Here is a 14,444-nt window from a genome sequence, read left to right on the forward strand (position 1 = left end):
GCACACACTGCGGGGCACTCTGGGGAGAGGCCCAGTGGCCTCAAGCGTTCCTGACAGGGCAGGCGGGCCAGGAGAAGCAAACCCTTCTCGAGGCCCCCCGAAGCAGGAGGCCTTCTGTACCCTGCAGAAATAAACAAACAGAACCTCCCCATGGCAACGGCAGGGTAACAAAGGAAACTCCCAACACCCCTGAGCCTGAGCAGCCAGAGGAGCAGCCAGGGGAATGGCCAGGGGATGGCCAGGGAAAGCAGGGTCTGCGCACGCTCTGTTCCCAGGCTCCCCTGCGCCAGGGCAGCTTCGCAGACAGTGCTGGTTCCTCAGCACCCAAGCAGTCAGGGAGCCTGCTCAGCAACCTTCCTAGCACCCCCTCCTTACTGCAGAGAAGGCCAGCTGGGCCTGGGCCTGGTTCTCTTTTTGTAACAGGAGAGGGCTGCACTAAGTGACCTCTTGGAGCCTGAGGGCATCCTGGCCCCCCATCCTTCCATTTCTGAGGAATCATCTGCACATCTCTGTACAGAGTCACTTGTCCACTGCTCCCTAGTAAGAACAAAACCTCCCTGAAGGGCCTGGGGGGGCAGTGACTTTCCTTCTGTCCCTGGGCTCAGCTCAATGCTGGACACACAGCAGGTGCCTAATAAATGCTTGTAGACTAGAGATGGATGAGTGATGAGACAGACAGGAGATAAACACAGGACCTGGGGAGGCCACTGGAGTGCAATGATTTTTTTTTAATAAAGCAATTGGGGTTAACTAACTTGCTCAAGGTTACACGGCCAGTTATTTCTGGGTGTGGTGCTGAGTATCAGAGCCCGGATTCAATCCCAGGTTATCCCGACTCTGGGGCCGGTGCTCTTACTCGCTGAGCCACCTGGCTGCCCCTAAGCAATTGGGGTTAAGTAACTGTAAGGGTTATGGGATTTAAAGATCTTCCATGCCCCATTGGACTTGCTGACGTAGCAGGAAGGGGCGGAGCAAGAGGAAGCGGAAGCCAAGCTGGAGTTCCTGCGGTGGCTGGCGGTGGTGGTGACGGCGGCAGCAGCAGCAGAGGCAGTGGCAGCACAAAGCCCTTTTTGAGTTAGCCAGAATTTCTGCTAAGGACTCCTGCTGAGGACTGCCAGGGGCCGGAGCTGCTGGGAGCATGCTTCCCGGACGCTGGGTGGTTGCTGTGAGTGGGGAGAGGAGGACCTTTGCCTGAGGTAGCCTGTTCTGTTTTAAAGGCTTGAAAATGTGGGTGCTTTCTACTTTATCTACCTGTGCCAATGTCATAACTACTCTGATGGCTTTCACTTTCTGGTTTTGGGACTCAGTCTTTTGGTATCTTAATAAATTTTCTAGTTTATTCCCCCATATGGCAAGCATGACGTATTTTGTGATGGATAATTATATCAGCATATCTGTAATCTCCATAGGCATTGTGAATATGGCATTGCTGATACAGTAACTTGCTCAAGGTCACATGGCCAGGTGTTTCTGGGTGGCTGCCAAGTGTCTGAGCCCAGATTCGACCCCAGGTCATCCCAACTCTGGGGCCGGTGCTCTTACTCGCTGTGCTACCTGGCTGCCCCTGTGCAATGATTTTGAGGGGCATAAAAACTGTCTTCTCATTTTTCTCTGGGGGTATCCCAGTAGCTCTCTCCATCCTGACCCACAGCAGCCCACTCAGGCTGCCCATTTCTAATGCAGCATGGGCTTAGAACCCAGAGAAACAAGCTGTCAGCACTGGAGGGATGGTTTGCAGGACCAGCCAAATGGGAGCTTAGAAGAGACATGAAGGTGCAGGGCCGGTCAGGGGCCCCTCCCTCAGTGTGTGGGGGTGGGGGGGTACTGTCTAAGAGCTTGGAAGGGAGAATGTTCTGGGGAACTGAGGCGGTACTGCAGCCTTGGGGGAAGCCAGCCAACACCAGCGCAGGCCACCCTCTGACCAGCCCACTGGGCAGGAGGCGTGACTGTGGTGCCACCTAATGGCCAGAGCTCACAGTGCACAAATCGGTCCACACACCCCAGCCCTCCCTGCGAGAGGGGCTCAGCTGTGGGGCAGGCCTGAGACCAAAGCCAGGGGGGAAGCTGCTATTGCTACTACTTCCCCTCCATGACCGTCTGGCAGCCCCCACCACTCCCTGTCAGTCACACATGATAAAAAAAGGAAAGAGCAGCCTTGCTCTCAAGAAGCTGACATTCTGCTGTGGAAGAATGTTCATATATATGCATGCAAGAAAATTCAAGGACACTTATATTCACATGTGTACACACACAAAAATAACCCAGAAGGAAACGGTGTGCATGTGTGTTCATGTGTATGCACACACCCACAAGATAATCTGAGGAGGAAGTGGTATGCATGTGCTTGTGTGTACATATATACAGATACATCCATATACACACATACACACAAGATAATCTGAGGGGAAATGGTGTCATGTACATGTGTGTTCATGTGTGAATACATATACACAGACAAAAGACCATCTGAGGAGGAAGAGGACCTGGTGGCTGCAGGATGCTGAAAGCCTCTCCATCAGACATGGCACTGAGCTGAGTCTGGGGGAAGATGAGGATGTGGAAAGGCCAAGGGGCCCAGGAAGGGCGAGAGCACATTCCAGGTGGCCCTTGGTTTCTGGGGCATTTTGCAGGGGCCTCCTTCAGAGCCAGTAGGGCTTGGAGGCCCTCTGGCGAGGTGGAGCTGGTGGGAGAAAACAAGGCTTTGGATCTGTAAAAGGCTGCCTCTTGCCCACTGGGGAGTGGAATTCCACACTGGCAGCTTAAGCCCTCCCCAAGAAGGAGACCCTTCTACCATCCAGGCAGGCAGCAAACACTGAGGACTGCCTGGGCAAAGGTAGGCAGGCAGGAGATGAGAGGCTGGGGTCAAAGAATTGGGAGCAGGTCAGTTTGGTGGGAAAGCAGGGAGATACTATGAAATAAATGTGGTCAGGAGGTAGAAATCAGTCAGGCTGCCTGTTCAAACTGCAAATAAGCGAAGACTAAGGCAGCTGGGAGTCAAGAAACCGCCTCTTTGGAGGGAACTGGCTACCACGGCACTGCCCTTGGCAAAGTCCATTCTGCTCTCAGGAAGCTCCTCCAAGCACTTCCTGGGTCTCACGGAGGTGAAGGTTTGAGACCAGCATGTTCCAGATGAGTGAGCCAAATGTTACTGTTCTCAGCAGTCTGCTGTGTCAGTATAGCAGGAGGGCCATGTTCAACAAGAAGTCATTCTAAGAACGGTCATTTTGCCAGGATCTATCAGTCTATCCATCAACTTAATTAAACTTAATAAATGTAATGCCACCCAAAGATTTTAAAAGAGGTGGCCACATAAATGTTTTCAAGGAAAGCTGCACTGGCCATGGGTTTTCAGACCACCAAGAGGCGCTGTTCAAGGTTCTGGCCACTAAAGATGGAAAGAGAAAAGGAACCAGCCAAAGTCAGTGCCCTGAGAGAATTCCACTAATGACCTCACCTCCCTATCCAGATAATTAATAAACACATAACTGTCTGGCCATCTGTTGTGAATACCCTTTTTGGTGCACAAATAGGTGTTTAAAAAGATTCTGTGACTTAGGATCAGAATTCACTCTTTTACCCACAAAGTTTGGGGCTCCTGGAGGGACACCCCAATTTCCAGCCACAAATCCAGCTCTGGGCCGAAGCAAAAAGCCTACAACATGGGTCCTGCACTCCTTTCCTCCTGCCAGAAGGTCTCCCCCTCCTCCCTCGGAGGCAACTCAGCGGTCACCACCTGCAGGGCTAAATCAGGTCCACCTCCAGTCTCCCAAACCTTTGGCATCTGGTGGCTGCTCAGTCTGACTCTTTGTGACGCCATTTGGGGTTTTCTTGGCAGAGATACTGAACTGCTTTGCCATTTCCCTCTCCAACTCATTTTAAAGATAAGGAAACTGAGGCCAGCAGCTGGAAGGACCTTAAGGTAACTGGCCCAGTGTGAATCAGCTCTCAAGCTGGTTCTTGCCAGCGTCTCCAACGCCTGCTTCTATTACTGCAACCAAGAATCTTGGATTTTCACTTTTGCCATTGGCCTTCCAAGCTGACTGGGGAAAGCAGGGACTTCCGCCGTGGGTTCTGCTCCCCAGCCTCGCTTTTTTTTTTTTTAATAACCAAGCCTGAGGCTCTGAGCAAGTCACAACCTCTCTGTCCCTTAGTCGTCTTCCCAGGTCACAGGGTATAGATCTGGAAGGGGCCCGAGGGACTGGTGCAACCTCCTCATTTTCCAGGGGCTTGGAGAAGGCAAATCACGCAACCTTCCCGGAGCTCGGTTCCTTCCTCTTTAAAATGCGGTGGAATAAAACATAATGTGAATTTCGGTAATTTACCTGGACTGTTAGATTTCGATAATGTCAAAAGGGGCGTCCGCGCCAATCTATCTCACGGCAAAGGAAGCTTGCATAAGCACCCAAATGCACCGGCTTTTTCTGACCACAGAGAGGCGCTGGCCCCTACCTAAGGAGCGGGCGATCGGCGCTCCCGGGAGAGCAACTCGAGCTGCCCAGCTCCATTCACTCGCCGCGACTCGAACGTTTGGCCAGCACTTTACACAAATATCGTCTAGGCTAATCCTCATCACAAGCCTGGGGAAGCTCATCCTATTACGAACACCAATACACAGACGAGGAAAAGCCCCGAGAGGCTGACTTGTCGGGGGCCAGCAGGGCTGGGGAGCCCATTCGAACCCAGGATCGAGCTCGGGGCTGTCGCCACTCTCCCAAACAGCAGTCAGTCACAGCGGTGGTAAGCCTCAGGAGGCAGGATTTGCACCCAGGCCCCCTGACTCCACAGCATCCACCCTGGGACCCTAAAAGCACTAATTAAGCCCTAAGCGTGCTGCGCTACGCACAACAGTGACAGGGTTTGCAAAGTGCTTTGCACGCACTGTCTCCTCGGAGGCTCACAGCCAGGGCTCGCCCCATTTTACACAGGAGGAAACTGAGGCTAAGAGGCTCAGTGACTCAGTGTCCAGGGTCGTGGTTCGTCCGGGGCAGGAAGCCTACGCAGATCTCCCTGCCTCCAAGGTCAGGGCCCTACTGATCGCATCGCCTGCCCTCCAGGGACTTGGGCTCTGCAGGAGGATGGGGGACGCAACAAGTACACATCCAGCAATCCGGCAACCGGCACGAATTAAGCGCCTGCTGTGTGCCGAAAGCTCGGGGACAAAGCCTGTCCTCGGGGAGCTCCCAGCTTTCGGGGCTGGGGGCCAAGCTCCCCCACAGTCGCTCCTCCCGGTCCCCTTCTGCGCCAGTGCCCCCCAAAGCGCTTCACCCGGCCGGAGCTCACGGAGTGGTGACGTCACAGGGCCGGACCCCCTCCATCCCCTCCCCCGCGGCGCGCCCCTCCCCCCGGGACCCCCTCCGCGACCCCTCCTCCCCCCTGCCCTTTTCCCCGCCCGCCAGCACTCACCGAGGCTCCCAGGGCGGCGCCGGCAGCAGCGCAGGCACGACGCGCCGAAAGTCGCCGGCGCAAGAGCAGGAACCAGGTCCGGGGCCGAGTGGCGGGAGACAGGCGGCCGTCGCCCAGGCGGAGGCGGAGGCTGAGCTGGGGACCCACAGAACGCGACGCGGCCGCCGCTCGCTGGCGCTACGAGGCCGGACGGCTGTCACATAGTGGAAAACGTGACCGCACGCGCCGGGCCCGCCCCCCGTGCCCGGGCATTGGAGGCAGTCCCGGCTCATCTGCATAGCGGGGCGGGGGCCTCGGCCGGCACCACAAGCCCATTGGTTGAGCCGCCTGTCGCTCGTTTTACATAAGACGCACATGGAACACCATGTTCACTCCGACGCGGAGCCCTTCAATGAACGCGCGGGGGGCCCCCGGGGCCTCCCAGATGGTTCCTTCCACTTCCGCTCCCTGAGCTAGCTTCATTCAAGAGCCATCGGGAAGCGGGGAGCGGAGTGGACCAATCCATTCAGGAGCGGGGGGGGGGGGCAAGGAATGGAGAAGAAGGGAGGGAGGAGAGCCGAGGACTGATGCCCACATCCACCCACCGGGGACGCGCCCAGCTCCATTGACGTCAGCGTGACGGAGGCTGCGGTTGGAAGGAGGTTTGAGCTCGGCGTGGGCTGAGAGGAGGCAGGGGGAGGACTGAGCTGCCTGCGCCGAGAGCAGAGCAGGAGCCGGCCTTCCTTGAGACTGGCTTCCCGGGGCGTGCGGGGGTCGGGCCCCAACCCGTCCCTGCCCCTCCCCCGCAGCCTCGAGGACTGGGATACATTGTTGCGCTATCCTGCCCTTGAGTCAATAGGACGCACCCGCGCATTGGAAACATATACATAAAGACACGATGCGGCATAATAACCAGAGGTCTGTGTGTGCGTTTGGGCGGAGGAGTATTTCTTTATATTTACATACGTGCATATGTAGACGTATACGCGTTACATATATACTGCATATGTTCATCCCACGCACTATACGCGTATATGCAAACTAGTATGTGTGTGTGTGTATATAAAACATGTTACTATATACAAGCTGGTATATCCACATACACGTTCATATTTATAGCCAACTATGCGCACATACGTATGTTGTTGAGATGTTTCAAACCCGTCGGACTCTCGTGACCCGTTTTCTTCGCAGAGATACATGAGTGGCTTGCCATGTTTTCAGCTCATTTTACAGATGAGGCAAACGGGTGAAGTGACTTGTCCAGGGTCACACAGCTAGTAGGTGTCCGAGGGTGAATTTGAACTCAGGGAGATGAGTCTTCCGGACCCCAGGCACCACCTAGCTGCCCCCTATACCCACATATACATATATGTACCCATACATAGTGTGTATACAAGTATCCCCATCTTGTAGACAATGAAGGAGGCCAAAAGCCTGCAAGCGAGAGGATTCGAACCCTGGCCTCCTAACTATCTCACTGAGTGACCAGTACCCAGTTACTAACAATAATTATATATAACATATAATAACAACCCACATTCCTGTCGTTTTACATAAGACGCACAGGAGAGGCAATGGCCAATAAGCTGCACTCGGAGCTCAGAAGGCTGGGGTTCAAATTCTGCCTCAGACACATTCTGGTCATGTGACTGTAGGGAAGCCTCACTATGCTTCAGGCAACTTTTTCATCCTGGTTGTTTCTGCCTGAAGAAAGGGAGTCTCTTCTCCAGTCTTCCCTGCATCATTGCAATCACCAGCCCCATGTCTACTGACACAACAGCACTTTGCTCACAGCCCCCTCCCCCCCCCAACAAAGACTATGAGTATTATGCCCATTTTACAGATGAGGAAGCTGAAGCTCAGAGACTTGAAGTGACTCACTGGGCTTGCACAGATGGCAGATTTAGGTGGCACCCTAATTCTGATAGAACTTATGCAGACCCCAAGCCGCAGGCTGGGAGCACGCCTCCAGGTTCTAGCAGGAAAATGATTTTTACCATGTGAGAGCTAAAAGGCCCCTCAGAGGCCACAACATCCTATTTAACTATACTCGAAGAAGAGTCTCTCCCTCAATGTCCCAAAGAATTCAGTTTAGCTGACCTTTCATTGCCTAAGCACCTACCAAGTGCAAGACGCTTTTGTGCTAGGTTCTTAAACAGATTAAAAAGAAAAACAAAGCAGTCCAATTAATAGGGGAGAGAGGAGAGGGAGAGAGAAAGAGACAGAGAGAAGAAGAAGAAGAGAGGGAAGGAGAGAGGGAGAAAGAGAAGAGGGAGGGAGGAGGAAGAAAGAGGAGAGGAGGGAGAAGAAAGGAGGAAGGAAAAGAGAAAGAGAGAAAGGGGAGAGGAAAGAAGGGGGAAAGGAATAGAGAGGGAGGGAGAGAAGAAGAAGAGGGGGAGAAAAAGAAGAGGAGGGAGAAAGGAGGGAGGAAAAGAGAAAGAGAGAAAGGGAAGAGGAAAGAAGGGAGAAAGGAATAGAGAGGGAGGGAGAGAATGATGGGCTCCCCCTACACTGCAGGTCTTCAAGCAGAGGCTGGATAATCATTTTCCCTGATCTTGCCCCACCTTCCAGTTACTAGCATCCTTCTGTTCAGTCTCTCAGATTACTTTGTATATATTTTATATTTCTTTATTTACACAGACATTGTTTCTCCTTCCAAGAGAATGTAAGCTCCTGAAGAGCAGGGACTATATATCACTTTTGCCCTTGTATTCCCAGCTCACAGCCCAGAGCCAGGCACACAATAGGGGCTTAATAAATGCTTATGGAATGTAAGAGTGGGGAGACATGCTCGGGTGTAGGTCGGAGCAGATGACCCCTGAGGTCCCCTGAGTTTCTGTGATTCTGTGGATTCATCTGGCCCCTTTTAGCCCTGAACCATTCCTCTCTAGTGTCAGTTAAATAAACCAAGGGTCTTGCAGGGTCTTTGCTACCGTATATTGGAGACACCATCAGGAGATTTGAGAAATACAAAGGTGGAGGGGAGGCATCCCTGATCTTTTTTAGTTAGTCTTATTCTAAACTTGACATCCACCACCAAGTATGAACGTTTCCATATCTCAAGAGGCTTGTGTGTGGAACTGGGGATTTCTGCTAGGGACAGCTTGTTTTTTTTGGGGGGGGTTTGCTTTTTGGAAGGCAGTTGGGGTTAAGTGACTTGCCCAAGGTCACATGGCTAGGGGACAGCTTGGTTTGTTTGGATTTTTTAAGTGCATGCTAAATTCAGCAGATGAGATATAAAGCTCTCCAGTGCTTACTTAACCCTGGTATATAGTAGGTCCTTAATGAATGCTTTTTGACTCGACTTACTCTGGTCTGTTTTTCCCTCTCAACCCCTTTGTGTTCTCTTTTGTGTATTTTTAAGAAAGCGTTATTGGCTTTTTTTGTCATCACTATCATCATTCCCTCTCTCCTCCATCCTCCCTCCAAAACAAATGAATAAACAAACCCTCTCTTGTAACAAATTCTCTTAATGCTCAAGGATGACAAACCGAACATACTAGCCTGTGTGAGACTTGTGTCTCATCCCTCAGCCCCTCTGGCAGTGGGTGGACAGCTGGCTTCCTCCCCTGGTCCTCAGGAGCTAGACATTCATTGATCGGAGTTCTGAAGTCTTTCACAGTTGTCCTCCTTTATGTCCCACTTTTCTTGGAGAAATCATTCTCCTGGTTCTGCTCACTCCACTTCGCATCAGTTCCCTGAAGCCTTCCCTGGTTTCTCTGAGTCATGTCATTTCTTATGATACAAAATATTCTACTACATTTATATGCCCTACCTCCAAAAAACTGCTGCCATGAATATTTTTGTACATATGGGCACTTTTCCTCTTTTTTGAATCTCTTTGGGGTCATAGGCTAATAATCATGGTATCATTGGGTAATCTTCCCTATTTTAAGGGGCTCGCATTCTTGTTGGGGAAAGAATAAGGCCAAATATAAGAAAATGATAAAGTTTGTGTTTCAAATACAAAAGACTGACCACGAAGAGGAGGAAGAGATTTAGATGGGTCAGAGTGACCCTGGAGACCTTCTCCTTTAAGGGTGAGTAGGACTTCAGTAGTGAGTCAAAGGAATGAGTCTGAAGAGAAGGAACCAACAGCAGCATTGGAATGAACCTGAGCCCAAACATGGGTGCTTGGGGCTGGCCAGAGGCTGGCCTGAAGGACATAAAGGCTTAGACACCATTCTGCTGCCTTTCCACTGCCTGAGACCAAGCACCTACTGTGCACAGGACTCTTTCCTAGGTTGTTAGGGTTGGCGATTGAAGGCAAATAGATACTAACCTTATGCCTTCAAGAAGTTCGTGATTGGCTTGGAGGGACCAAGCATATCCCAGAATCTGAGAGGCAGAACAGAGTGTGGAGGCCATCTAATATGATGCCTCCCTGAGTGAGAATCCCCTCTAACCCCTCTCCCCAAAGTACATGTCTAGGCTTTGCTTTATGGAGCTTGTCTTCTCAGTTAGTACATAACTCCTTCAGGGACAGGGACCGTCTTGTTTGCTGGTTTTTGTTTCCCCAGCACATAGCAGTGTCTGGCACATAATAAATGCTTCATTCGTTCAATCAGTCATTCATTCATTCCTCCAAGACCTCTAGGAAGGAGGAAGCTCCTGCCTCTGGATGCAGCCCCTTTGCTTTTGGACAGCTCCCAGTGTGGCATGTTTTTCTCCTTTCTTCATGGCCGTCCCTGCCTCTGCTAATGCAGCCTCCTTGTCCTTTATTACCTTTACTCTTCCACCTTCCAGACCAGAGCTCCAGAGACTATGTCTGGGAGAGGCTGAGTCCCTGGGCTCTGAGCTTCCTGGAACCACATTCTCATCTTCCCCCTCCCCCCTTCCTTGGCTTGCCCAGAGCTTGGGAGCTTGGCTTTCACCCACTCCCACTTCTTGTTCTTAGAATCAATCGACGCTATGATCCCCTCTGGTGCACTTTGCTGCTGTTCCAGGCATGATCCCTGGGACTTCCCAGACCAAAGCTCCCATCTTCACCCACCACTTCTTTCTATGTGGGATTTTCTTTATTAGAATGTAAGCTCCTTGAGGACAAGGACTGTTCTGCTTTTGTAACTGTAACCTCAATGCTTAACATAGTGCTTGGCACCTAGTAGGCCCTCAGCTAGGTGGTGGGTGCAGTGGATGGAGCAGCAGCCCTGGAGTCAGGAGGACCTAAGTTCAAGTCTGACCTCAGACACTCACTAGCTGTATGATCTTGGGCAAGTCACTTAACCCTGATTACCTCCCAACATGCCCCCCCCAAATGAAAGTAAATTCAGGGTCATTTAAGATAGTGAAGGGGGATAGGCATTAGCAGTGAGGTGATCAAGACAGGCCTCCTGTAGGAGGTGAGCCTTGAGGAAACCAGTTAAGAGGTGGGGGTGAAGAAGGAGTGCATGCCAAGCATGGAGGACAGAGGGCCCATGAAAACACTCAGAGGCGGAACCCGGAATCTACTTTAAGGGGCCCAGCAAGGAGGCCAGTGTGGCTGGAACAAGATCAAGAGGAGTGATAAAGTTGGGGCAGCTGCTCCCCCCACCCTCCGCTTCCAGATTCCTCAGGCAGGACAATTGGAGGGAGAGGCCACCAAGCTTAGGGATTTGGGCGTGGGAGCAGGGGTTCCCTTGATTATCTGCTGGCAGGCTGAGCCCCATCCAGCAGCCCCTCGGTTATGGAAGCTCGGTGTCTTCTGAGGCATTCCTTGGCTTTGCCTCAGAAGACAGATGCAGATTCAGGCACCTTCCCAGCCTCCTTCAGGGCAATGCCTCCAGTGTTCGCTCTCCTAACCTGCCACTTGGCTTGCCTCTCCTTCCTCCCTCCAACACCTACAATACCCTGGCAGCACACCCCGAAGCAGCTGGACCCGTTCCCAGACTCAGGCCCAGCCCCACCCAGCCTGCACCCAAAGGCTCTTGTGTCACCTGTGTATAATGACTCCTTGTTGTGTTCGATCTGGACCTGGAAACGAGGCAAACACAGAAGGCTCCTCCTCCTCCTTGCATCCTCCGATCCTGCCCTGGCCCACTCCAGGCTGAGGCTCCCTCCAGCTGCTTTCCACCATCATTGTTGTCATTTCAGACATGCCCAACTCTCCGTGACCCCATTCGGGGTTTTCTTGGCAAAGATCCTGGAGGAGCTTGTCATTTCCTTCTCCAGCTCATTTGTTGATGTCGTCCATCAGTCATGTCCCACTCTTCATGGCCCCGTTTTGGGGTTTTCTTAGCAAAGACATTGGAGTGATTTGCCATGTTCTTCTCCAGCTCATTTTTTTACAGAGGAGGAAACTGAGGTAAACGACTTGCCCAGGGTCACACAGCTAGTAAGGCCAGATTTGGATTCCTGAAGATGAGTCTTCCTGACTCCAGGCCCAGTGTTCTATGCACTGCACCATCCAGTCCCCTTCACTATAATTGTGCCCTCTCCATTTCCATGGCTAAAATTTTCGTTCTTGTCTTGGTCAGGAGATTTAGAACATGCTAACACAGTTTATTTCCAGTATTTCTTGTTCTTCTTTGGGCACCAATTGCAAGAATTTTTGTTTCTAATTAGCATAGTGGATAGATGTCTGAACTGGGGGTTAGGGAGATCTAGATTCAAATGTCTCCTTAGATTGGAGGATCTAAGTCTACATCCTGCTCTTCCATTTACTACTACCTGGGGGACCCTGTGCAAGTCCCTAAAGCATCTCTCAGCCCACTCAGCCCCCTCTGTCTCCTGGCTGGCTCCAGACATCAGATTGGGTGTCACCTCCCCATTCCATCCTCCATCTTACCATTTGCCTGTTTTTAATGGTTGTTCTCCCTTCTCCCTTCACCTCCCGAGAACAAAGCTGCCTTTCCTGGGCTCCTCTCCCCTACATGGGTCATGTCATTCCCTGTTGGAATAGAAGCTGTCTAAAGGCACAAGGACTGACTCTTTTTAATACAATTCATTAAACCAGTATGATGGCAATCATTTTTACTTATCAAGAGGAAAGGGGGCTCCAGAGACTCCTCACAGGCATTTTGTTCAGACTGATTCTTTTATTGATATGTCTCGTTTTTACATCACCTTCATTTCCAAATTTCATTTAGACTTTTAAGGAGCAAAAAAGTGGCTTCTGGATGAAGTGTGAAGAATAGAGATGTTGGGGACCAAAGGCCTCTGGCAAATAGCAAGAGAAGCAGAGCCCCATTCAGCTTCCTCTCCCAAATAACCCTGGCCACTTCTGTATACAGCTTTGAACTGCCCAGTTCACCTTCACCTCCTCTCCATTAAAAACAAACAAACCAAACCCTTGGGCTTGGAATAAATCAGCTATCTGTACTGGGGAGGCACACATATGTATGTATATACACAGAGATACCTATATGTTTGTATATACACATACATATGCACAATTTCTATTTCCATTATATATTTGTTTAAAATATGTACAGCTGTGTATTTAAAGAAAAAGACAAACAAGGAAAAAAGTTGCTTCTACGGTAGTGGGAAAGCCGGCTTCTTCAAGGGCCAGTCTTGGCTATAATCCAATAAAAGCCCCAAGAGATTTTAAGTCCTACCCATTTGACCTTTTCTGTTACTTTTCCCTGGAGTAACCAAAGCCGTGGTTACGTTGTAGCTAAGAAACTGCATTTACTATCCTATGACAAAAAAAGGATGCCACTTTCTAGCTTCCTGGCTTAACTGACATTCAAAAAACCCTGCACTTAACATGATTGAAAAGAATCCCAGGCAGCTGATAAAAGAGATGTAGACACTTGGCTGCATCCCCACTTGCACAAGCCCAAAGTTGACTTCCATTATTTCTTTCTTACCCTCCTACCCCCACCCCACCTTTTTTGGGTTCTGTAGCCTTCTCTGGCTCAGAGGGGATTCACTTCAATTCAATTTAATTCAACAAGCATTTTTCCAATTCATTAATTAACTTTAGTTTTCAACATTCACTTTTATAAGATTTTTAATTCCAAATGTTTTCCCTCTCTCCCCTCTTCCCTCTCCAAGATGGCATGCAATCTTCTATAGGCTATACAATTATGTTAAACATATTTTCCACATGTTGTGAAAGAAGAATCAGAGCAAAAGGGAAAAAAAACCAAGAGAGAAAATAGTCAGCTTCGATCTGCATTCAGACTTGATAGTTCTTTCTCTGGATGTGGATGGCATTTTCCATCATGAGTCTTTTGGAATTAGCTTAGATCATTGCACTGCTGAGAAGACTTAAGTCTATCAAAGTTGATCGTCACACAATGTTGCTGTTACTATGTACAATGTTCTCCTGGTTCTGCTCACTTCACTCAGCATCAGTTCATATATGTCTTTCCAGGTTTTCCTGAAATCCACCTGCTCATCATTTCTTGAAGCACAATAGTATTCCATTACATTCAAATATCACAACTTGTTCAGCCATTCCCCAAGTGATGGGCATCCCCTCAATTTCCAGTTCTTGGCCACCACAAAAAGAGCTGCTATAAATATTTTTGTACATGTAGGTCCTTTTCCCTTTCTTTATGATCTCTTTGGGATACAGACCTAGAAGTGGTATTGCTGGGTCAAAAGGTATGCACAGTTTTATAGCCCTTTGGGCATATCTACAAGCATTTATTAAGAGAGTTAGCTCTATGAGCTTGTGAGAAACACCGAGTCCGCCAAGATGGCTCCAAAGGCAAAGAAGAAAGCTGTTGTCCCCCACCCCAAGACAGAAGCCAAGTCCAAGGCCTTGAAGGCCAAGAAGGTGGTGTTAAAGTGTGTCCTTAGCCACAAAAAGAAGATCTGAACATCCCCCACCTTCTGGTGACCCAAGACACTAAGACGTCGAAGTCAGCCCAAATATCCTAGGAAAAGTGTCCCTCAGAGAAACAAGCTTGATCACTATGCCATCATTAGTTTCCCTTGACCAGTGAGTCTGCTATGAAGAAGACTGAGGACAGCAACACCATGGTCTTCACTGTGGACGTCAAGGTCAGCAGGCATCAGATCAAGCAGGTGATAAAGACGGTGTATGACATCGATGTGGCCAAGGTCTGCATGCTGATCCAGTCTGATGGAGAGAAGAAGGCCTATGTCCAGCTTGCTCCAGACTA

At 50.3% G+C, this 14,444-nt stretch overlaps 2 protein-coding genes across 3 annotated transcripts in view; both read right to left on the reverse strand.

Annotated features, from left to right (window-relative positions):
* PER2 (period circadian regulator 2) overlaps positions 1-5,658 on the reverse strand; it is a 62,534-nt gene extending 56,876 nt beyond the window's left edge. For both annotated transcript variants that reach the window (XM_069103252.1, XM_069103251.1), the window contains exon 1: positions 5,404-5,658. The gene's annotated coding sequence lies outside the window, so the exon portion shown is untranslated. The remainder of the gene's footprint in view (positions 1-5,403) is intronic.
* Positions 1-14,444, reverse strand: part of HES6 (hes family bHLH transcription factor 6) — a 312,570-nt gene that overhangs the window by 78,685 nt on the left and 219,441 nt on the right. The gene's annotated exons all lie outside the window — the stretch shown is intronic.

The sequence above is a fragment of the Petaurus breviceps genome, unplaced genomic scaffold, assembly GCF_028583685.1.
Source record: "Petaurus breviceps papuanus isolate PSGF00001 unplaced genomic scaffold, PetGlider_PUasm1.0 567, whole genome shotgun sequence".
NCBI lineage: Eukaryota > Metazoa > Chordata > Mammalia > Diprotodontia > Petauridae > Petaurus > Petaurus breviceps.